The sequence below is a fragment of the Rana temporaria genome, chromosome 3, assembly GCF_905171775.1.
Source record: "Rana temporaria chromosome 3, aRanTem1.1, whole genome shotgun sequence".
NCBI classification, from domain to species: Eukaryota; Metazoa; Chordata; class Amphibia; order Anura; family Ranidae; genus Rana; species Rana temporaria.
The window spans coordinates 54,968,004-54,990,503 of NC_053491.1; the positions used below are offsets into that span (position 1 = coordinate 54,968,004).

A 22,500-nucleotide genomic window follows, 5' to 3' on the forward strand; every position below is an offset into this window, starting at 1 on the left:
TCAGTGTAGCGATTTTATTAAAGTTACATAAAAAAAAAAAAAAGACATAAAAACAAATGGATGGCCTCTTACATGATTCAGTGCCCGCTCGCCACGAATACAGACCACAACACAAATAGTAATTACCCGCTCCACCACAGCCATGAGCCGGTGTGCGTTCCAAATACCGGAAGTGGCATGGCAGCTTGGTTGGCAAGTGAGTTTGGAACTTTTCTTTGTCGTTTTGTGAAATGCGTCATAAGGGGACATGCTGGATACCTTCCCTGCCATTGTGCTGGGTGTCTGGTGTGTTCCTATACACTTCCCGCCCAAGGTACGTATATGAACGTCCTTGAATTGAGCGGGGATATCTGAATGATGGGTGCAGCTACAGGCATTATTCAGATATCGTCTTTTAGAGCCGGCGATTCTCGGCACCATAAGAATGATCATAGAGGCTGTTCTGCCGCTTGATCATTCTTATGGGCAGCGAGAGGGGATGTTCCCCCCTCCCGCCACCCTCCGGTGCTTCTACCAACTCACCGCTGTGATCAACGAGTCAGAGAACGGATCCGCTGGGCCCGGATGCTTACCATAGAGATTTCCGGGGGACCAGATGGTCGCCGGAGTCACTATGATCATTCGGAGGCCGGGCGCGATGTTATGACGTCATGCGCAGCCTCTGCATTTCAAAAATACGGCGCTGCCTCGGCTGGGAAGCGGAGATCTTTTCTTTTTTTTTATTTCAGTCTTCCCAGGCTAGGAGGTGAGATATGGGGGTCTTATTGACCCCACATCTCACTGGAAAGAGGACCTGTCATGCTTCTTCCTATTACAAGGGATGTTTACATAAGTTAAAAGTAAAACGAACAATACATTTTTTTTTTCCATTATTTAAAGCCCTGTCCCTGTGCGCTCGCAGGCAGAAATGAATGCATATGTAAGTCCCGCCCACATATGAAAATGGTGTTCAGACCACACATGTAAGGTATCGCCACGAACGTTAGAACAAGGGCAATAATTCTAGTCCTAGACCTCCTCTAACTCAAAACATGTAACCAGTAAAAAAATTCAAAGCGTCGCCCATGAGGATTTTTAAGTACCGAAGTTTGGCACCATTCCATGAGCGTGTGCAATTTTGAAGGGCGACATGTTCCATATCTATTTATTTACTCTGTGTAACAACATCTTTCACATTATGCAAAAAATAAAATTAAAAAAATGGGGCTAACTTTAATTTTTTTTTTTTTTTTTTTTTAAAGGCATGAAACTTTTTTTTTTCAAAAAAGAGTGTTCAAAAAAGTGCTACATGGCATGCCTGCTCCCAATCTATCCATTATAATATATGCGCTCCAATTTTGGAGAGGACTGCAGTACACTGGGGAGCCGTGAAGTGGTCCTGCAGCTTACACATTTTTGCAAATGTGTGCCAACTAAACCCATTGGTACTAACCTGATCTGTTAGACCAATTCAGTTTGTTGCAGGCTGGTTGGCAAGTAGGCTGGGATTTTTTTCTTTGTTGTTTTTTGAACTACTGATACCAGTAGTAGTTTTCTGAGTCCGGCTGCCTTTCTGCATAGTAACCACATGGTAGAATGCCCTGTTTATTTTTTAAATTAATAAAAGTGTTCTTTGATCAAATGAGGTGGAGAAGAGGGGCAGTAATGTTGCAATTTCCACCAGAGAACTCCTTGCATCCATTGAAATGAATTCAAGACGTTCTCTGAATGGTGGAAGTAGCAAGCATTTGACCCCCTGTGATTACCATGCAGAAGGGCAGCCACTTGGCACTGGACCTCTAACACTGCTGCTATCACTGATGCATTGGCTACTACTACAGTGATCTGCAGATTTGGCAGGGGTCATTCAGGTATGAAATATGCACAGTTACATTGTTCCAAGCTGGGAGGTATGAAATAATGAAATATGCATACTTGCATAGGTGGAGTCACTAGAATTGGTGTGGCGTCACTAGAATTGGCGTCACGTCACCCCCCCCATATGATGGTGCCATTAACCATCAAGCAACTATCAAATTTGAATAATAATATCAGATGAAAATAGAACACAAAATTTAAACTTTTAAAGAACTAGTGCAGAGTGATAGCAGGACAGAGTAGTAGGTAATGGGCAGACTAGTGCATCGGCCTCTCACCTGTCAAGCATGCCAATAACTTCCTACTTGATGAAGGCAGGGGGAGATTAGAGAGCTGAATGCATGGCTAAAGACCTGGTGTAGGAAGGAGGGATTTGGGTTTCTAGAGCACTGGGCTGACTTTTCATTGGGGTGCAACCTATATGCTAAAGACGGTTTGCACTTGAATGGAAGGGGGTCTGCTGTGCTGGGGGAGAGGTTTATGGGAATGCTGGAGGAGTATTTAAACTAGGATTGAGGGGGGAGGGTGAATTAGAATTACATCGAGCAGACAGGTCAGTTAGTGGTCAGACATTAATGGAGAGTGGAATGGGGATAGATGGGGGGAGGGTTATGGCAGGTGACAAGAAAGTTCCCATGTTGCAAACAGCCATTGGAAATAATAGTGCCATTTGTACTACTATAAATTATATGAAAAACACCAGAGAAAAAAAATGTAACAATACATTTAAGTGTTTGTTCACCAATGCCAGAAGTCTGCCAAGCAAAACAGGTGAGCTGGAAGCTCTGGTGCATGAGGAGAGCTATGATGTAATCGGTATTGCTGAAACTTGGCTTCAATCCTCACATGACTGGGCTATTAATATTCCTGGCTATGCTCTCTTTCGGAAAGACAGGGTAAAAAGGAAAGGTGGAGGGGTCTGTCTCTATGTGAGAAGTGACCTCAAAGCAAGCGTGAAAGAGAACCTGGTTGATGGAGAGTGTGATGAGGCTGAAGCATTATGGGTGGAACTGCATACAGATGTGCGTAGTTCAAAATTAATCATTGGAGTTTGTTATAAACCACCCAATGTTAATGAGGAGGTGGAGACTCAGCTCCTTGCACAGATGGAAAGGGCTGCAAGGTCTGGGACGGTGATAATAATGGGGGATTTTAACTACCCAGAAATTGACTGGATTAATGGCACTTCTGGGACAGTTAAAGGACAAAAATTTAAAAACCTATTGCAGGACAATTTTATGGTGCAGTTTATTGAGGCCCCAACTAGGAATGATGCCCTGTTGGACCTGATAATCTCAAACCATGCAGAGCTTATTACTAATGTTCAGATAAAGGAACACCTGGGTAGCAGTGATCATAACATGATTTCATTTAATATTAACTATAAGCAAGAAAAACATACAGGAAATATTAAAACACTAAATTTTAAGAGAGCAAATTTTCCAAGGATGAGGGCTGCTCTCCAGGACTTGGACTGGGAGGGACTATTGGCACAGCTGAACACAGAACAGAAATGGGAATTCTTCAAAAAGACTGTGTGGAACCTCACTGCAAAGTATGTTCCCATGGGCAATAAGTTTAAAAGGCTAAAAAAGAGATTTTTAATACAGCTTACCTGTAAAATCTTTTTCTTGGAGTACATCACGGGACACAGAGCGGCATTCATTACTATATGGGTTATATGGAGTACCTTCAGGTGTAGACACTGGCAATCTCAAACAGGAAATGCCCCTCCCTATATAACCCCCTCCCATAGGAGGAGTACCTCAGTTTTGTAGCAAGCAGTATGCCTCCCAAAATGGTCCTCAAAAAAGAGGGGTGGGAGCTCTGTGTCCCGTGATGTACTCCAAGAAAAAGATTTTACAGGTAAGCTGTATTAAAAATCTCTTTTTCTTTATCGTACATCACGGGACACAGAGCGGCATTCATTACTATATGGGATGTCCCAAAGCAATGCTTACAATGAGGGGAGGGAGAACATCTCCAAGACAAAAGGATTTAATTTAGAGATATACTCAAATCATAATAAATCCAACTTAGTTGAGAAAAATAATTTTAAATTTTAAATTTAACTCAAAAAAGAGGAGCCCCCGGAATCCGAGGGTCTCAAACTGCAGCCTGCAGCACTGCCTGCCCGAAGGCAGTATCAGTATTCCTTCTTACGTCCAACTTGTAGAATTTTGTAAACGTGTGGACAGAAGACCAGGTTGCCGCCTTGCAAACTTGAGCCATAGAGATCTGGTGGTGTGCTGCCCCGGAGGCGCCCATGGCTCTAGTAGAATGAGCCTTTAATGATACTGGAGGAGGCAACCCTTTCAAGCCGTAGGCCTGAGTGATTAATTGCTTAATCCACCTAGAAATGGTGGACTTTGCAGCTGCCTGCCCCTTCTTGGGCCCATCCGGTAGAATGAACAGCACATCTGTTTTCCGGATCTTCTTTGTAGCTTTAAGATAGGCCTTCATGGCCCTGACAATATCCAAGGTATGCAGCAACCCTTCCTTTCTGGAAGTAGGTTTAGGGAAGAAGGATGGTAATACCAAATCCTGGTTCAAATGAAAACTGGATATGACCTTCGGTAGGAAGGATGAGGGCGGAGAACGACCCTGTCCTTATGAAAAACAAGATATGGTTCCTTACAGGATAAGGCCGCTAGCTCCGAAACTCTTCTTGCGGAAACTATGGCAACCAAAAATACTAACTTCCTTGTCAGTAGAACCAAAGGAATTTCAGCCAACGGCTCAAACGGTTGTTTCTGTAAACTTGACAGAACAAGATTTAAATCCCACGGACAAAGCGGGGATTTAACTGGAGGTCTAATACGTAAGACCCCTTGAAGGAAGGTCTTAACCAGCGAGTGGGTGGCCAGCGGCCGCTGAAACCACACTGACAGAGCAGAAATCTGTCCTTTGATTGTGCTTAATGCCAATCCTTTATCCACTCCTAGCTGGAGAAAACTTAATACTCTATCGATGGTAAATTTGCGAGAAAGCCATCGCTTGGACTCACACCAGCCTACATAGGCCTTCCAGACCCTGTAATAAATCACCCTAGAGACCGGTTTCCTGGCTCTGATTAGGGTAGAGACTACTTTCTGAGACAGACCTCTACCCCTGAGAATCAGGGATTCAGCTTCCAGGCCGTCAAATTTAGATGCCGTAAGGCAGGGTGGAGGATCGGACCTTGCGATAGCAGGTCTGGCCGTAGAGGAAGAGTCCAAGGGTCTCCCACTACCATCTTTAGGATGAGTGAGTACCATGCCCTTCTGGGCCATGCTGGAGCTACCAGGATGACTGGTATGTGTTCCACCCGGATCCTGCGCAGCAGGCGGGGTAGTAACTGGAGCGGGGGAAACGCATAAAGAAGTTTGAACTGATGCCAAGGGCAAACCAACGCATCGGTTCCGCAGGCCATCGGATCCCTTGAGCGGGATATGAACCTGTCTAGTTTCTTGTTGAGTCTCGATGCCATGATATCCACGTCCGGCACTCCCCATCTTTGGCAGAGTGCTTGAAAGACTTGTGGATGCAGAGACCATTCCCCCGGCCATAGAGTCTGGCGGCTTAAGAAGTCGCCTGAAAGTTGTCCACTCCTGGAATGAATATTGCCGATATGCAGGGCACATGCGCCTCTGCCCATAGGAGAATCAAGCTCACCTCTCTCTGAGCGGTCTTGACTCCTGGTTCCCCCTTGGTGATTTATGTATGCCACGGCCGTGGGCATTGTCTGATTGAATTCTCACCGGGAACCCCTGCAATTTTGACGTCCAAGCCCTGAGGGCTAGTCGAGCAGCTCTGAGCTCCAAGATGTTGATGGGCAACTGCTTCTCTGGCTTTGCCCAAGTACCTGGCGAGTGCAACCATCCAAAATTGCTCCCCAGCCCGTCAGGCTGGCATCTGTGGTCACTATCTTCCAAGCCACTGGGCTGAAAGACTTCCCTTCAGTAGATTCTGAGGGTCTAACCACCAACACAGACTTTGTCGGACTCTTGATAAGAGCGGCAAACGGGATATCCAAGGCCTGTGGCCTTCTGCTCCATGCTGACAGGATGGCTGCCTGTAGGATGCGAGTGCTTAGAACCAGTAGGATTAATTCCTTGATGGCTTTTACCTTCCTCAGAGGTAGGAACACTCCTTGTTGTTCTGTGTCTAATCTCATGCCGAGATATTCCAACTGCCTTGTGGGCTGGAAAGCTGACTTTTCTCGATTTAGGACCCAGCCGAACCTCTCGAGGTATTGGACCGTGAGGGCCACTGCTCGCTCCAAGCCGGGAGACGAGTGGTCTATGACTAGGAGGTCGTCCAGGTATGCTAGGATCGTGACCCCTTGGATCCTTAGCTTGGCTAGGATCGGAGCTAGGACCTTCGTGAACACCCGGGGGGCCGTAGCCAACCCGAAGGGAAGTGCCACGAATTGGAAGTGACGCGAAGCCACCATGAAGCGTAGATATCTTTGATGTGGCTGATAAATTGGAACATGAAGGTAGGCATCCTTTATGTCTATGGACGCCATGAAGTCGTCCTTCTGGAGTGTGGCAGCTGCTGACCGCACGGATTCCATCCGAAATGAGCGGATCTTTAGATATGCATTTACCATCTTTAGGTCCAAAATTGGCCTGATATCTCCATTGGATTTTGGGATGATGAATAGGTTGGAGTAGAAACCCAGCCCCTGTTCCAGGACTGGTACCTCTACTATTACTTCCTGGGAAAGTAGATGATCTAATGCCGATCTTAATGCGGCTCCCTTTTCCGGATCGTTTGGAATCCTCGACTTCTGGAAATGAGGAGGAGGAAACCTTAGGAAATCTAATTTGTAGCCTGTGGCCACGGAAGACCGTACCCACTCGTCGGGAATGCTGGCTTCCCAAATCTCTGAAAAGAGTCGCAGCCTTCCCCCCACCTTCGTGGGTGGGGGCGCCCCTTCATAAGGTTGGCTTGGGGGCTGGTTTTGCTGGTTTGCGAAACCACTGCCTTTTGCCTCTAACAGCCTGTCCTTGTGATTTGCTGTTGAAGCCGAAGTTTGCTTTTGCAGGAGGCCGTCGATACTGCTTGGCATTAGAGGGCCCCTGCCAGGGGAATACTGTCGTTTAAAACGCAGGCCCCCTGAACCTTCTTCTTAGTTGGCAAGAGAGTACTCTTGCCGTTTGAAATGGTCTGAATGTATTTATCTAGGTCTTCTCCGAAGAGTCGTCCTCCATGGAAGGGGAACCCTACCAGGAGCTTCTTGCATGGGGCTCAGCCTCCCAGCTTTTTAACCATAAGAGTCTTCTCATATGGATAAGGGATAACGATAAACGTGACGCTTGCTGGATAGAATCCTTGATTGCGTCTACCGTAAAACATATGGCCTTAGGGACATCCGAAAATTCTTCTGCCTGCTGGGCAGGAATAAGTTTAAGCATCTGCTTAAATTGATCCGATAATGCTTGAGCGACCCCAATCGCAGCCACAGCTGGCTGTACTACTGCCCCTGCAGTAGTGAAGGAGTTCTTAAGTAGTGCTTCCAAGCGCTTATCAACTGGATCCTTGAACACCTGTATGTTTTCTACAGGGCATGTTAACGATTTGTTAACACATGAGATGGCTGCGTCCACTGCAGGAGTAGCCCATCTTTTGGAAAATTTTTCTTCCATAGGATATAGGACAGAGAACTTCTTAGGTGGTAAGAAGATCTTATCTGGCTTGTTCCAATCTTGGAACAAAACTCCCTCTAATAGAGGATGGATCGGAAACACAGCATTGCTTTGAGGCGCCCTCAGTGAGCCCAAAGCTGAAACCGTCGATACCTGGAGATCTGGTACTGGCAAGTTGAATGCCCTATGGACCAAGTCCGACAATCCTTGAATCCACCAGCTCTCCCTCAGGGAGACTGCCCCAGACTCCTCTGTATCCGGATCCTCGATCCCTGAACCTACTTGGTCCTTGTCCAAGAGGTCGTCCAATTCCCCTGAGGAAAGGACCTCCTCTTCTGAGGGTCCGCGCTCGGGCGACGGAGATCTATTCCGCTTACTGCCCGCATAGCTGCGGCTATCATTTTACCCATGCTTTTCTGCATCTCTTTAAAGAGGTGAGTAATACCTCCTCCGTGACCATCTTAGGGTTGGACTGACCCGCGTCAGCTCCAGCCCCAGATCCCGATGGCCCCAAGGCTCCCTGTGGGGAAAGCAGCGGCATAGCTTTGTCCGAGACCTCAGACTCTCTGGGGGAATCCCCACCTCTTGTACCCTTGTTTTTTGATGCCATGGTACAATACCGAGGTACACCTGCTACTTATTGGTACCTGGGACTTATAAATAGTTTAAATGCCCAAACACCTGTTTGGGGGATAAAAAAATGCTTCCTCTCCCCTAGATGACACTTTTTTTTTTTTTTTCTTTTTTTTTTCAAATCTAGGAAAGAAAAAACATTCTGTCCCCCTGAGTAGTATTGCAAGAAAAACTATGAGATGGAAAAGAAACAGCCTATTCCTAGGCTTGAAAACAGTCTTTCTGAAGACTGGCAATATTCTTTCTGGCCACTGTGTGTCCTCGGCGCCCCGTGCTTGCCGTTCTGGTCTTTCCTCCTCAGTTCCAAAGTATTGAATGAGCTATATGGAACAAACAAGGAAGGGCCGCCCCTTCCTTAAGCCACTGACCCGCCCTTCCCCCCCAGCAATCTCAAACAGGAAATGCCCCTCCCGACAGGGGGGGGGGTGGGGTTGGGAGGAAGGGACCTCTCTGCTCCAGCAAACTGCAGCCTGGAACCATGAGGAGGTCAGCGTTTTGCCTGCTTTGCAGGCCGTGAGGAGGAAGACTGAATGGAGCATCGCCTGGAGGCTTGCAGGTAAGCACAGCTCTCTGACACACACATATACTTTTATATCACACAGGCCCCACTCAATGCTTTTCCAACACTACAAGGGAGGTCACATCTTATGGGGAATAATACATATGAGCCATCCTATCTTTATGATATGTGACTAGTTTGCCAGATGCAGTGCATAACTTTAGGCATGTCCCCTGTGACCCCCCAGAAAAAACCTGCTAAGAACCAAGTTCCGCAAGTTTTCCCCTCACTTACCTGCTCCATGCCGCAGGACTTTGCCAAGCAAGAGGCCCAATCTTCCCCCATCTCGGTGGGGATGTCCTAGACCTTCAGGCCCTGGGTTCCTATGAAGGATCCACTGTCCTGGGCCCATATAGCACTCTGGCAACAGAAACATTAGGCACCCAAAGGTTTCTAAGTTCTGGGCCCAGGGTCCAGCTCTCTAAAAAGAAAAGCATTATGACTATACCCCAAGGGTTTGGGGTCCGGTTACTGACCACTTTAGCGCTGAGGCTTTTTTGGACAGAACCGGTTAGCTCACCTAATCCCAAGGATGTGGAGGCAAGCTAAACCATGACTAACACCTAAGACACTGGCGGAAAAACTGAGGTACTCCTCCTATGGGAGGGGGTTATATAGGGAGGGGCATTTCCTGTTTGAGATTGCCAGTGTCTACACCTGAAGGTACTCCATATAACCCATATAGTAATGAATGCCGCTCTGTGTCCCGTGATGTACGATAAAGAAAATAAAACCTATGTGGCTCACGGTCAAAGTTAAAAAAAGCTATAAACAAAAAGAAAGCAGCTTTTAAAAAATATAAAAATGAAGGAACACTAGTGTTGTTTAAATGTTACAAAGAAAATAACAGGATATGCAAAAAGGAAATCAAGGAAGCAAAAATTCAAAACGAACGACAGATTGCAAAAGATAGTAGGACAAACCCCAAAAAATTCTTTAAATATATTAATAGTAAAAAGGTGAAGTCTGAGCATGTAGGCCCCTTACAAAAATAATTTAGAGTGGGTGACTGGGGACAAAGAGAAGGCAAATTTATTAAATGTTTTCTTCAGCTCTGTGTATACAATGGAGCATGGGGAGCTCATGTCCAAAATGGGGGTGGAGTGACACAGCCTCAAATCCACAATGGCTCAAAAGTGATATGGTCCAGAAATATTTAGACAGAATAAAGGTGGATAAAGCACCTGGACCTGATGGCATCCATCCACGGATCCTAGGTGAGTTGAGCTCTGTCATTTCAAAGCCACTGTATCTAATATTTAGGGACTCATTAAAGACAGGAATAGTACCACTGGATTGGCGCAGGGCCAATGTGGTGCCCATATTTAAAAAGGGAACAAAAGTCTTTACCAAGTAACTATAGCCCTGTTAGTCTAACTTCTATAGTTGGGAAGATACTGGAACGTTTAATAAAAGACCACATGGATGAGTTCTTGCAGGAAAAAAACTATTTAAGCAGCAGACAACATGGATTCATGAAAGACAGAAGTGTCAGACAAACCTGATTTCCTTTTATGAAGAGGTAAGTAAAACCCTGGACAGAGGCGTGGCTGTGGACGTGATATATTTGGATTTTGCAAAAGCGTTCGATACAGTTCCGCACACACGGCTCATGTGTAAGGTAAGGTCTACAGGATTGGATATATCAGTTTGTAAATGGATAGAAATTGGCTGAAAGACAGAATTCAGAGAGTCGTGGTTAATGATTCTTACTCTGAATGGTCCAATGTTATCAGTGGTGTACCCCAAGGTTCAGTGCTGGGACCCTTACTTTTCAATATATTTATAAATGATATTGGGTCTGAGATCAAAAGTAACATTTCTGTCTTTGCAGATGACACCAAGCTATGCAGTGGAATAACGTCCTTGCAGGATGTCTCCAATTTACAAGCCGACCTCAATGCTCTGTCTAATTGGGCGACTGAGTGGCAGATGAGGTTTAATGTGATAAATGTAAAGTTATGCACTGGGGGGGCTAAGAATATGCATGCATCATACATACTAGGGGGAGTACAACTGGGGGGATCTGTAGTGGAGAAGGATCTGGGGGTTTTAGTTGATCATAAGCTCAATAATGGCATGCAATGCCAAGCTGCGGTTTCCAAAGCGAGCAAAGTCCTTTCTTGTATTAAGAGAGGTATGGACTCCAGAGACAGAGATATAATTTTGCCCCTGTACAAATCATTAGTAAGACCTCATCTGGAATATGCAGTTCAGTTTTTGGGCACCAGTTCTCAAAAAGGACATCGGAGAACTGGAGAAAGTGCAGAGAAGGGCAACCAAACTGATAAGAGGCATGGAGGAGCTCAGCTATGAGGAAAGATTAGAGGAACTGAATGTATTCACTCTTGAGAAGAGGAGAATAAGGGGGGATATAATCAACATGTACAAATATATAAGAGGTCCATACAGTGAACTTGGTGTTGAGTTATTCACTTTACGGTCAACACTGAGGACAAGGGGGCACTCTTTACGTCTAGAGGAAAAGAGATTTCACCTCCAAATACGGAAAGGTTTCTTCACAGTAAGAGCTGTGAAAATGTGGAACAGACTCCCTCCAGAGGTGGTTCTGGCCAGCTCAGTAGATTGCTTTAAGAAAGGCCTGGATTCTTTCCTAAATGTACAGAATATAACTTGAGTATTAAGATTTGTAGGTAAAGTTGATCCAGGGTAAATCCGATTGCCTCTCGGGGGATCAGGAAGGAATTTTTTCCCCTGCTGTAGCAATTGGATCATGCTCTGCTGGGGTTTTTTGCCTTCCTCTGGATCAACTGTGGGAATGGAGTTGGGTGTATAGGATTTTACTGTGTTTTTTATTTTTGTTTTTTTATTTTTTTGTGGTTGAACTGGATGGACTTGTGTCTTTTTTCAACCTGACTAACTATGTAACTATGTAACTATGTACCCAGGTGCAGCCCGTACCCCCATAGTGATGCCATTGATTTGCATTGCTGCAAACTGGACCAATGTACTGTAACTACTGTAAGCAATACAAATCAAACTAAACCTTTGCTTCACAAACAACTATTACATCAGGTTGTGCCAATCAGTCTAATCCTGGTAGTAAGTCTGATTACTAGGAGATTGATAAAGAGAGAAAGAGACGTATTAAGTACTTCACTACGAGGAGAAAGATTGATTGGATTGCATACTTATCAGCAGTCAGCGACATGCGAGTCATTTCTGAAATGTGGAAATCCCACTTCTGGTTCATTGCAGGGATTCAAGCACATTAGAAAGTGTTCGTTAAGCTTGAAGATGTTCACAAATGGAATGACTGCAATAATAGGAAAATGGGGTCCAGAGGCTCATCTATACATCCATAGGCTATACGAGCGTAAATCACACAAGTGACTCACTGCTTAGTGAGTCACCAGCAATGTTTAAATTAAAAAAATAATAACCTACTATACTTTGATATCTTCTGTTGGAGATGAAATTGAAAAATAAAATACAAGAGATACAAATGTTGCTTCAATATCATTGGAAAGAAAAAGAAAAAAAAACAAAACACACAGCATATGACAAAAACGAGGACACTCACAGCAGTATAATGCTACTTCTAACACTAAAAATAAAGGCCCGGATTCACAAAGCACTTGCGCCGACGTATCACGAGATACGCCGCGTAAGTGCAAATATGCGCCGTCGTATCTGTGCGCCGTGCCCACAAAACTAAGATACGCCTAAAAACAGGCTTCATTCCACCGATGTAACTTGCCTACACCGGCGTAGAGTGGGCACATATTTACGCAAGACGCATGTGGCGCTCAATTGATTTTTCTATTCAAATATGCAAATGAGGGAGATACGCCGATTCACGATAGTACTTGCGCCCGACGCAGGCTACGACTGGTGCGCGTAAGTTGTACGTACGGCGTAAAGTTATGCCCCATAAAGGAGGTGTAAGTCAGCAGCATCCATGCAAAGGGCTGCACCAGGGAACACAAGCCCGTGTATTTTACGTAGTTTACATTGGACATGAATATGACTAGGCGTAGGTTATGTTCACGCCGTAGGCAGTGATCTGGCGTATCTTAGGCAGTTGTTCCGACGTTATTGTGAGCATGCGCACTGAGATGCGTCCAAGGGACGGCGCATGCGCCGTTCGTTATACGTATCTGTCTGGCGCTCGGCCCATCATTTGCATGGGGTCACGCCTCATTTGCATGGCTCACGCCCACTTCCTCCCAAAACTGCGCTGGGTTTCCTAGGCGTAAGCTAGCGTAGGTGGAAGTGCTTTGTGAATTCCATGCTTGCCTCTCTGCGCTGTGTCGGCATATCGTAAAGGAGATGCGCTACGGCGGCATAAATGTGCGCTGCGGTTCTGTGAATTCCGGGCCAATGCCTTCAACTTATACTTAAAGCGGTATTAAAACCTGCTTTGATCTTACCGACAGCTAAGCCTAGAATAAGGCTTATCTGCAAGTAAAATGAATATCTCCTAAACGTGCACCATTTAGGAGTTACGGTAGCTTACAAAAGCGAGTACACCTCTCACATTTTTATAAATATATTATATCTGATCATGCGACAACACTAAAGAAAGGACACTTTGCTACAATGTAAAGTAGTGAGTGTACAGCTTGTATAACAGTGTAAATTTGCCCTCCCCTCAAAATAACTCAACACACAGCCATTAATGGCTAAAGAAAACGTTGGCAACAAAAGCGAGTACAACCCCAAGTGAAAATTTCCAAATTGGGCCCAATTAGCCATTTTCCCTCCCCGGTGTCATGTGACTTGTTAGTGTTACAAGGTCTCAGATGTGAATGGGGAGCAGGTGTGTTAAAGTTGGTGTTAACCCTCTCACTCTCTCATACTGGTCACTGAGGATACAAGGGTTTTCAGATCAAACAAACCATCCAGATAGGCATTGGTACCCAGTGATCGCAATTCATTCACGTATAGGGGTGATTTGATCATTCCCTATAGGGCAGTACCAATCACTATTCCTGAGAATATTCAAGCACAGCCTCCGATATTGAGGGTGGGACATGATGACAATGCTCCCACCCTTATCAGAGGGCTTAAAATGTCATCACAGGACTGAAGTGACTTCAAGGCTGATGACAGCTCTGGAGTCAGATTAGTCTCAGGCAGGGCTCAAGTCCTGAGGGAACGCGTGGGAACGGAGTTCCTGCACTTTTTTCACAGCAGGAACTCCGTTCCCTTTGCAGGACTAGAGCAGCCGAGCCGCCCAAGCCAATCCTTCACTAAGCGGTGATGCCCAGCTCGAGTCACTGTCAGGGGCAGGCGAACCTTAGTAATTCTTTAGGTTACTGGCCTCCTCCTGTATATGGATTCATCGGGTAGTGTGCGGGTATTCCGTCACTTCCTCGATGCCATATCTCCTGGGAGCTTTTGGATTTAGAAAAAACATGCAGTTTAGTAATTATGCACATGAGCGTATCATTTTTTTTTTTGGTGGGGGAGTGGATCTTGGGTGGGAGTTCCCACACTTTTTTTCCCCAGGACTTGATCCCTGGTCTCAGGTTTAGACCATTGTCAGGATTTTAAATCTCTGATCGTAAGTTGAAGGAAAGGCCTATTGTTGGGACAGGTCAGTAAGCCAGTAACGTGACGGGATTTCAGTTTAAAACAGGTTTTGGTAGTCGTACATATTGTATCCCAAGCAGCCTCAGTGACCAGTATGAGACAGTGATATGGCACCTCATGGCAAAGAACTCTGAGGATTTGAAAAAAAAGAAAAGAATTGTTGTTCTACATAAAGATGGCCTAGGCTATAAGAAGACTGCGAAGACCCTGAAAATGAGCTGCAGCATGGTGGTCAAGACCATACAGCAGTATAACAGGACAGGTTCTACTCAGAACAGGCCTCGCCATGCTCAGCGTCATATCTAGAGGTTGTCTTTGAGAAATAGACATACAAGTGCTGCCAGCATTGCTGCAGAGGTTGAAGGGGTGGGGGGTCAGCCTGTCAGTGCTCAGACTATAAGCCACACTGCATCAAATTGGTCTGCATGGCTGTCGTCCCAGAGGCAAACCTCTTCTAAAGATGATGCACAAGAAAGCCCGCAGTTTGCTGAATACAAGCAAAGAACATGGATTACTGGAACCATGTCCTGTTGTCTGATGAGACCAATATAAACTTATTTGGTACAGATGGCATGTGGGACGACAACCAGGTGAGGAGCACAAAGACAAAGTTGTCTTGCCTACAGTCAAGCATGTTGGTGGGAGAGTCATGGTCTGGGGCTGCATTAATGCTGTCGGCACTGGGGAGCTACAGTTCATTGAGGGAACCATGAATGCCAACATGTACTGTGACATACTGAAGCAGAGCATGATCCCCTCCCTTTGGAGACTGGGCCGCAGGGCAGTATTCCAACATAATAACGACCCCAAACACACCTCCAAGACAACCACTGCCTTGCTAAAGAAGCTGAGGGTACAGGTGATGGACTGGCCAAGCATGTCTCCAGACCTAAACCCTATTGAGCATCTGTGAAGCAACATCAAATGGAAGGTGGAGGAGCGCAATGTCTCCAACATCCACCAGCTCTGTGATGTCATCATGGAGGAGTGGAAGAGGACTCCAGTAGCAATCAGTGAAGCTCTGCGGAAATCCAGGCCTAAGAGGGTTAAGCCAGTGCTGGAAAATAATGGTGTCCACACAAAATATTGACACTTTGGGCCCACTTTGGACAATTTCAATTAGGGGTGTACTCCCTTTTGTTGCCAGCTTTTTAATCATTAAATGGCTGTGTGTTAAGTTATTTTGAGGGGACAGAAAAAAATTACACTGTTATACAAGTTGTACATTACTTTACATTGTGGCAAAGTGTAATTTCTTCTGTGTTGTCACATGAAAAGATATAATAAAATATTAAAATGTGAGGGGTGTACTCACTTTTGTGAGATACTGTGTACTGTCAGCAAGTGGTTAACAGTTGTAAACTAGACTGTCCCAAGAGATTTAAAGACATGGCTGGTACATTGTATGGCAATGCACTCTCTGTACATCCTTATTGCCATCAATTCAAAATATCAGAAGTTGCCTATAGTGTCTTATGTAGAATGCTGCTAAAAAAAAACAAAAAAACAAAAAAAAAACACACACACACACACACAAACTAAAAAATGGTAAGAAATACAATTACATTTTTGGGTATGCTGTGTCAATAGTAGCTCAAACATATGAGGGTTTCTCAAATTTGACTGCAAAAGGTAGAATCACACTTTAAAGCAGAGGTTCACCCAAATAACATATCAGACCAACTTCTTTATTATTCTAACACGTACAGTCCTCATTTTTTATTTTTTTACGCTGTACATACTGTATAATCTATATTTGCAATCTGGCTTCCGGGTACTTCTCCCTGCGGGAGTAGGCGTTTCTATGCCGAGGAGGAATGTCCTCTGGGAGGTCGCCCAGATGATTGACGTGCTTTTAGAAAAAGTTCCCCCCGCCCCTCGTATTGCGTAGGCGCGTCACGGCGTTTCCAAAAGAAGCCGATCATGAAGAAGCTCTATACGGCGCCTGCGCAGTCAGCTCTACACGGCTCCTAGTCGGTGCGCAGCCGCCTTATAGAGCCGACTCGCAGCTCTGCAAGTTTGGCTTCTTTCGGAAACGCAGTGACTCGTGACACCCCTACGCAATACGGGGGCGGGGCCTTATCTGCCGGGGGGAACTTTTTCTGAAAGCACGTCAATCATCTGGGCGACCTCCCAGAGGACATTCCTCCTCAGCATAGAAACACCTACTCCCGCGGGGAAAAGTACCCAGAAGCCAGATTGCAAATATAGATTATACAGTATGTACAGCGTAAAAAAAAAAAATGGACTGTACATGTTAGAAGTATAAAGAAGTTGGTCTGATATAGATGTTATTTGGGTGAACCTCCGCTTTAAGCTGTGAAAAGATGGCTCAAAATTCAGTCAATTAATGCTGAATCAGCCAAAAGTAGAGGTGGCCCTGCAAGCCCAATTTGACAAAAGTTGATCTAAAAATCTCTCGAGCCAGGTGGAAAATTATTCAGTGAACAAGGACTATATCCTAGAAGATACCGTCACTGTTCAGGCAGAACAACTGTATGCCAAACTGGTGCCTGAATACAATGGAAATGTCTCCATCCTGTTAGAGAAAATCACCAGATTTTTGCCTCACTATCTCTTGACTAAACTTGCCAAAATTGCGTCATCTATGCCAAACCATAGGGAGATTCACACAGAATAGCTAAGAATGACGAAGTTACAAGGACACTGGATTCTTATCAGGATCAACATGTAGGTATCTGTACTTCCAGCCATACATGGATGAAAGTTTGGCCGGGTTACGCAGAGACCAGATTAATTTTGATCCAGGTATGTGCAGGGGGGGCTGTACAAAAATAGATATACCAATCGACTTCTGTACAACTGCCTGCAGGATTTTCCCCACACAGGAAGCTTGGCGCGGGGGGGGGGGGGGATTTCCCCTCCTCCTCAAAAAAAAGAAGTTGCTCATCTTTCAAAATGCTCGTTAAATCGCGTTACTCGTAAACCATGGTTCCACTGTATAACTTTTTTTTATTTAAAAAAACTGAGCTTTAGTATTACTTTAAACAAAAACACACTGAATGTTATACTCGGTGCTACAACTGTTAGCAACAAACTATAGGTATAGAATTGAAATATGAAGGGCTAATGTATAGTGCTCATCCAATTAAAATGGTCAATGGGTATACCAAATTAGAGAAAGAAAATAAATATAAAAATTCTATTAAATAACGATAATAATACGCAAGTTCAAAAGTCCTGGAGGGTGGGAAGGCTAATCCATATAAGATTTTAAAAGGGTCTAAATGAATGTCGGCTTGGAGGGGGGTGAGGTAGCCTCAATGGTGGGTTGGGAGACCCTCAGAGGCTGATAAAGGAGGCGTGGCCGTACCTCCGAAACGCGTTCCTATTGGCTTTGACTGCAGATCGGACAGCGCCTTGACAGCTCCCATCATCATCCAGAGATTCTTCCCGACTCCCTACACATCTATCCGCGGAGAAGTCTGATGCACGGCGGCCGCTGTGCAGACCCAGGTTCCCTTGAGCCGACATCCAGCTATACTAATATGCCTGTCTCGCTGGATACCTTGTGAGTGCATCACCTGTTTAACCTTTGTTTTCCACTCAATAAAAGGTTACTACACCATATCTGGTTTTGCCGCTTTTTCCCCCTCTCTTTAGTATCACTTTTAAAACCTGCTAAGCTACAACAGATTACATTTATCCTTGTGTTTAGATATACAGTACTTTCAATGTATTTGTAAACTCTGCTTGCAAAATTACACACAATGTAACGTATATACTCGAATATAAGCCGAGTTTTTCAGCACATTTTTTTGTGCTGAAAATGCCCCCCTCGACTTATACTCGAGTCACCTTTTTGCGCCTGATCTCCCGGACGTTGGGGACCCGATACCAGCCAGCCGTAGGCCCAAACTTGGCACACATGTAGCCCCACTCTTCTTCTACAAGTGTGCAAAGTTTGTTGTCCGGGGGACCTAGGGCCAGGGGAGCACCGATTTTTCAAAGCCAGGCAATCCCTTCCATAGACTCCAATGTTAAACAGTAATTTTTCCGGTGACTTTGGGGGCTCGGTAACGCCCGTTCGTAGGTTCCCTGGACCCGTGATTTTGCAAAGCCGAGCACCCCTTCCATAGACTTAAACGTCAGTCGAGGCATGGACACAGTGAGGCATGGACACAGTGAGGCATGCAGATGGACACAGTGAGGCATGCAGATGGACACCCTAGGCTTATACTCGAGTATATACGGTACCTTTTACCAGAAATATGCTTGAAAGTAGGAGTGCCAGCAGTGCGAAATGACACTTTTGTATTCTAGAATACAGTCATAATAATATATGTTATACGTCTGGGGCCTTGCATAGTATTGAGTTGACCATCTCAGTAAACACAAGATCTCTTTATACATTTTCTGGATGATTATGTACACTCTACCAGTGCAGGCAAGACCAAGAATGAATAATTTCTGTATCCTCAAAATATTACTATAAAACCTGGGGGCGGTAACCGAAGAACCGGGAGAACCAGCAGCACAGTTTCTAATAGTGCACAGCAGTACATCTGTACATGAAATGCCAGCATTGTGCTAGACATTCCAATACACAAAATGATGTAAACTATGCACTAGGTGAAGCCGGTATAGAATAAGGCCAGGGTTCTGTGTGCGCATTATAATAGACTTTAAAGAAATGGGCCCTTTGAAGAGCGTGAAACCTTTAATTGGACCAACATGAAAGGGATCCATGGCTGCCATTTTATATGAGCTTTAGACTTCACAGAAGGTTTCTTCTACGGATGAAGAATGGAACAGAAAAAAAAGATCTTGATTTCTAAAAGGGATTTTTTTTTTTTTTTTTTACAATCAAAAATGCGTATAGAAAAAAAAAGGAAACTGCCTGAATAGGACTTCAGTACAGCAACCCGCAGAAGGTGAAAATGGCAAAACCAAAGAAAGCAATGAACTGAATGATGTGACCACAATCCTCGCTCTGTATCTTTTCCCTGTACAGTAGTCTGCACATTATAAAAACAATAGTATGATGGCCGGAGAGTCAACTGGCTCTGCACCTTTTTGCTGCAACTAAATTAACTATAGAAAGAGCCTGGAAAACTCCTGTATTTCGTTTTGAGGCAGTAAAAAAAAAAAAACGCATGAAAAGTTGACAGCCATTCTATCAGATACACATGATAAATCCCTTTGGGTTTGGCAACTGTGGGTTGCATACAATCAACCTTCCAGATTTGATCCTCTCTATTTAATACCCCCCGGGCACGTCCCTCTCCCCCCCCGTCCTTTTTTTCTTCTCTTTTTCTTCCAATCTTTTCTTCCCTTCTTAATTTCCTCTCCCATGCTCATTTACTCTCCCATGCTCACCTTGTAAAGTTATCAGGCCACCAAGCATTGTCCTGGTTTTAATGGTTACGTTTCTAACCACATTGCATCTTTGAATTATACACTCCTCTATGTGCAAATTAAAAAAATAAACGTATGGTCTTTTGTTTAGCTGCATGGGATTTTATGTTTGGACATGTTCGGTAATTTTTTCGCAGTATTTCCCAGAGTTCCAAGTAATTCCAGATTATGAAGATTATATTGCCTATACCTTGAGGCCTTCCTTGGAACTTGTAGGATTTCAGTACTCTTCTTTATGATCTGTTTTACGCAATATGCATTGTAACCATCTAATTGTTGAGCTTATATGTTAGATTGACCATTAATAAAATCTTTTGTAAAAAACAATAGTATGGATTTAGAACCAAAAACAGAATGACAGACATTTAGGCCTCATGCACACTGGACGTTTGACTATTTACAGCAGATGTTTTTGGCTGTAGGTGTTTTTTTCTACAGTCATTAATCTCTCCATCATGTTATCCTATGTGTCCATGCACACATAGGCTGTTAACAGTTTTGGGCACTGGCGTTTATGAGCAGTAAAAAAAAACAAAAAAAAAAAAAAAAACCTAGTGGGTTCCGAGAGACGGAAGCTGAAAAAACACTCCAACACTGATTAGCGCTGATTAACGTAGATAAATGCTCAAAAAAAACGCAGCTCACCACGTTTGCAGTCAAATTTGAGAAAACCCTACCATATGTTTTGCTACTCCCACTCACACAGCATGCCTTAAAAAAAATCCAAAAAACATTTGCCTTTTAGAGGTTTCTCAGAAGGAGGCGTCATAGCTGACTACAAGGTTTATTGAACAATATTAGGTGAGCCTGTCCCAAGTCTGTCCTCATTAATGTGCAATGCAAGAAAGCCCACCCTCTACACTTTTAACCCTTTGTTAGGATACACAGTATTCAAGTCTAGTCACAAATGAGAAGGATAATGAAGATCTGTATGCACAGCACCCTCATTAACAATGAGAACCTCCTAAGATTTTTATTTTTTTTCATGCTGAAGGCCCAGAACAGTATTTAAAAAAAAAAAAAAAGTTAAGCTTCAATTTTTAGTTTGAAGTTATGCTATGTGAATGAGGGACATGCAACAAATGTAAAAGCAGGCGATTTCCCAATTTGGCTGAAAAACTGGAAATACAGTTTAACCCCTTGGCGCCGGGGTTTCAGATTCCAGGGCGTGGTTTCTGATCACGTGACCACCGTGATTGGCCATCACATCGGTCACATAATTGGAAAGCTCCCGATCGCAAGTAGAGATCGGGAGCTTTCCATTAGCTGCTGTTAACTGTGCTGGGAGTGCGCTCTCGGCACTGCTCTGTTTATCTTTAGGTTAAGCCCCACCCACTGAGAGGCTGCATATATGCCTATGGTTGGCGGGAAGGAGTTAAAGAACATTATAGCTTGTAAAGTGAATGGCAGCCAATTCCAATATCGCTGAAGGGCCCATTCACAACAAAACATGCGTTGTCACACATTGTGTTGTAGTGCATTAAAACAGGCAAATAAAAATGAATGGGTTGAAATGCCCAGCAACATACAGGAGAATTTTTTTTCCTTTACAGGCCCAATGTAGTATGAAAACAGATGGTGACTTCACATGAGCTCCAGGGTGTTGCTGAAAAATGCAGCATATGACCCCACACGGTATGTGTGCATATGGCACATGTGTTGTACAAGGTCTCGCACCACTAGGTAATATTTAATAACAAGCTGTCCTAATCTCTTACAGCGCATACCTGGGATTGGTCAAGATTTCCCTTAGACACTGGTGATGTGGATAACCCAGGGTGCACCAGTACCCCAGGAAACCTGGGGGAATAAAATATTTGTTTGGATGTTGAATGTTTCAATAAATTACTTATAAGGCATTTTTGGATGGACATGCATGACTGCAAACACTATGAATTTTTCTGTTTGAGGGCAAAAAATTTAAAACAGTGCAGCTTACCGGTCCTTAGATGTGACGGCTGCATTTGTGTTCTTTTTTTTCAGGCTAATTTACCTTTATTTTCACCTGCGATCCTGCCAGTAACACTTCCTGTCATGGGGGAGGAGGGGAGTCTTTTGTCAGAACAGCAACACTTTAAAGGATGTATGACTTTTTTCCGGCTAAACCGCCCAAGATTTGAACAGTCTATGGCTGGCTTAACCATCTGCCGATCATATAAAACTTACATATATACAAGGCGCTCTGCTGCACAGGGTCACATACCTAGTAGTAAGTGATCCTGCACTTCTGGGTCTGGAGTGTGCATGCGCACCGCCAGCAACTTACTCTTGCTGTGATTATACACAGTGGGAGCTGATCTGCACGTACCGGACTCGATGTCCGCCGGCATCCGCTGATCATTAGCCAGACTACCGTTCTGACAGGGACATGGATCAATGCAGTCACCTAGTAAAAGCACTTCCCACACAATGCACAAGCACTGGCTAGGCACACACATGCATCGGTCTTGATGACATCAAAAGGACCTTAGACCACCAAAGCACAGAGGAGAATAGGCTGTGAGGACTGGTCAAGCAGTGTAGAGAAGCCGGCAAAAGCAGAAGATCGGGTAAGTAAATCTGCTGTGCCTGATCCCCTAGACCAGTTGTCTCCACCGACGTTGAGACTTTTTCTTTTACTCCTAATGGCCACAGTCCGCCCCCCTAAAGTCTGCAGGACTCTAATCTGGTCAGTTACTTAGAAAGTTTGGAGACCCCCTGCCCTAGACAGAACTTTTGAAACAAAGGGCCAGTTTACTCCCCTTAAAACTTTGAGGGGGGGGGGTGAAGACTGTGGCCTGTGGGAGTAGAAAATGCCCCAGCATCAGTAGGAAACCGCGCCCCGTCTTTGGTGTCATCGGCAGGAAACCGCGCCGGATAAAAGGCAAGCAAAGAGCCATA

General features: G+C 44.6%; 1 protein-coding gene across 3 annotated transcripts in view; it reads right to left on the bottom strand.

Moving 5' to 3' along the window:
• Nucleotides 1-22,500, bottom strand: part of HOMER2 (homer scaffold protein 2) — a 304,233-nt gene that overhangs the window by 200,310 nt on the left and 81,423 nt on the right. The window contains exon 1 of one of the 3 annotated variants that reach the window (XM_040342590.1): nt 21,560-21,722. The exons of the other annotated variants lie outside the window; for them this stretch is intronic. The gene's annotated coding sequence lies outside the window, so the exon portion shown is untranslated. Of the gene's footprint in view, nt 1-21,559; nt 21,723-22,500 lie in introns of those variants that run through there. 3 annotated transcript variants of the gene reach the window in all.